This window comes from Pongo abelii, chromosome 8, assembly GCF_028885655.2.
Source record: "Pongo abelii isolate AG06213 chromosome 8, NHGRI_mPonAbe1-v2.0_pri, whole genome shotgun sequence".
NCBI lineage: Eukaryota > Metazoa > Chordata > Mammalia > Primates > Hominidae > Pongo > Pongo abelii.
The window spans coordinates 74,228,318-74,231,550 of NC_071993.2; the positions used below are offsets into that span (position 1 = coordinate 74,228,318).

General features: G+C 44.6%; 1 pseudogene; it reads right to left on the reverse strand.

Moving 5' to 3' along the window:
• Positions 1–794: 794 nt before the first annotated feature.
• LOC112135220 (large ribosomal subunit protein uL18-like) lies at positions 795–1,546 on the reverse strand (annotated as a pseudogene).
• Positions 1,547–3,233: the final 1,687 nt, after the last annotated feature.

The following is a 3,233-nucleotide window of genomic DNA, read 5'->3' on the forward strand; positions in this document are numbered from 1 at the left end:
ACAGCAGGCTCTTTAGGCTCACCTGAGGTCTCTTGCTGTCTTCCCTGTCTCCTTCAAGGGCTCTGTGGTAGCCAGTTTCCAAGATGGTCCCCAAAGACGCCCACCTCCTGGAGTTCACCTTGCATAGCCACCTCCCCCATTGTACCAGTTGGACAATGTGACCAATAGAATCTGACTGAAGTAATGGTATGTCATGTCCAAGATTAGCTTATAAAAGACAGTGTGGTTTGCACTTGGTCTTTCTCTCATTCTGTCTCATGGATCACTTACTCTGGGAGAAGCCAGCTGCCGTACATTGAGGACACTCAGGATTTCAAGTGTCTCGAGAGGCCCACTTGGCACGGAACTGAGTCTTCCAGCCAACAGCCAGTGAGGAACGAAGGACTCCAACTAGCAGCCATATGAGTGAGCCCTCTTGGAAGTGGATCCTCCTCCAGTTGAGATGACTGCAGCCCTGCCCATCAGCTTGACTGCAGCCTCACAAGAGAGCTTGAGTCAGAACCATCCAGCTAAGCTGTGCCCAGATTCCTAAACCTCAGAAATGGTGACAAATAAATGCTTATTGCTTTAAACTACTAATGTTTTGGGGCAACTTGTTACTAGGAACTAGTAAGGCTGCCTTTTCTGTACGTGAAGTTCCATGAATGTTGGTGAAATATTGTCATACGATCTAATTTCTGCCAATGGGACCTGAGGAGTAGGCTGCCAGGTGTTACTGATTTTTGTTGTTGTTGTTGTTGTTGCTGTCAATAAGTTTATTGTCTTTATCTGAAAAGTTCTCATAGAAAATTGGGTTAGCTCTCAGCAGGCCGCTCTTGAGCTCTGAAAAAGCTTGCCTTCTTTTGAGCTACCCGATCTTTCTTCTGAGCAAGGGACATTTTGGGGCAACACCACCTCTTCTTTTTAACTTCTTTCTTGGGCTTCTTCTCCCAGGCTGGATTCTCTCATATAGCAGCATGAGTTTTCTTATACATCTCTTCCATCATGTCTGTGGTTACACCGTTCTTTATGTATTGAGAGAACTATTCCTTGTGAGCATCTTCAACTTCTTCCATTAAGTAGCAAGAGTAATCTGCAACATTCCGGCCCACGATATGCTTCTGGTGTACTTCTGCATTAAATTCCTTGCTTTCAGAATCATAACCAGGGAATCATTTGGTACTGTGAGGGATAGACAAGCCTCCATCCACACCTCCCATCAGTGCCCCCAAAACTTTTTTGCAGTTCTAGCAAGGCCTGCATCCAAACAGCAGGTAAAGGCACGTGGCTGACCATCAATGCCTTCCACATTGTATTCATCTCCAGTCACCTCCACTTGGCGTTCGCAGATCTTATCCATGCCAAACCTATTGAGAAGCCTGTGGGCCAGCAGCAGGCCAGTACAATACGTTGCAGCATCATTTGTCAGGCCAACCTTCACACCATATTTTGGCAGTTCATGTGCATATGCTGTGCAGACTATCATATCCCCTTCTAAATGGGAGTAAGCAATCTGACAAATGATATCTCTGTTTGTTACACAAACTATCATCCTGTATTTGGGTGTGTCATGTTTATTTTTATCCTGTATCACCAGTGTTTCTGAGCATAATAATCAGTTTTACCCTATCATCATCTTCTAAATTTCACTTGGTACCTCTTAAAGTAGGGCTTATTCTTAACAACTTTCACAAACCCTATCCTGTGGGACAGAGGCTCGACAGAGACCTGCAGGCCCAGCAGCACTCCTGGGTGTTTTGAGAAAGGTTTCTCTCTGATAAAAAGAGGCAGATGAGTGAAAGACTCTCCTTCTGCCCTCCAGCTTTTAAGTGTCATCATGCAGGCGTGATTTTTGGAGCTACACAATTTGCCATTCTGGAAAGTACATTTTCCCCCCATTATCCTCCTTAGATAAGGTAAGCATGGAAAATATGCCCTTCTTGGGGGCTGAGTAATTTTCTCAAACTGTAGAATTTTGCAAGCCCAAGAGTTAAACCCTGAACAACGGTTTAAGTCTAAGCGCCTGATTTTTGAGGGGAGGGGGAAGGTGCAATATAACTGACTTTAAAATTTAACAGTCTTCTTATCTATTTGATTCTGGAAAACTCCATATACCAGTAGCCTCACCCATAGTTTTAATTTTAAACATACATTTAAAATTTTCTGAAACTCTCTCTTGTCCACATTGACCTCCAGTTTCTTTTTTTTTTGAGACAGAGTCTCGCTCTGTTGCCCAGCCTAGAGAGCAGTGGCACAATCTTGGCTCACTGCAAGCTCCGCCTCCCGGGTTCAAGCCATTCTCCTGCCTCAGCCTCCCAAGTAGCTGGGATTACAGGCGCCCACCACCACGCCCGGATAAGTTTTGTATTTTTAGTAGAGATGGGGTTTTGCCATGTTGGCCAGGCTGGTCTCGAACTTCTGACTTCAGGTGATCCGCCCACCTCGGCCTCCCAAATTGCTGGGATTACAGGCGTGAGTCACCACACCCGGCCTGTTATCTTTCTTTAAAGAGTGTTGAGTTTTATTCCAGCAACTTATTTGAAGATTGGTTTGGTCCTTTCAAGACTTGTCTTTAAGCTTAGGATGGGTCTAGGATAGCCTTCACTCTAGGATGGAGGCTTGTTAGTTTAGATCTACTCCTACAGTGCAGCCTTTCTGAGTTTTCCACTAAATATTCTGAGGGCTCAATGAGGTCTCTCCACTCTGGTTGGCCTGAACTTGAACATCTCCCAACTCTGAGCACAGAATATTGTTCAGCTTACAACTCCCAAATAAGTACTCTTTCTCCAATATTTGTTCTTTGTCCAACCTCATGGAATCTCATCCTACTCATGAACACCTAATTTTTAGCCAAAGACTCAAAGTGCCTCCTATGCAGTTTCTGAAGCTCTTTCTCTGCATATGTCTCTTCAGTATTCTGCTCCACAAATTCCAGCTGCACAGTTCTCGGAATTGTGATCTCTGACTCCTCAAAACAGTGAGGCTTCTGCGCTCTGCTCTCCTTCCTCGTGCTAGAGCCATGGTCTGCTAAATGCCTCTAGGCAAAAAGTCAGGTTGATCATGGAGTTCATCTCATTTGTTTACTTTCTCTCAGGGAACACAGTCCCATTCTGAGGGTTAGTCAATGTCTGAAAACAGCTGTTTCATATATTTTATCCAGTGTTCTACTTGTTTATGGTGGGTGACGGCTAGTCCCAGTATCTGTTATTCCATCATTGTCCACAGCAGAAGTCCACACAGGATAAGTTTAAATC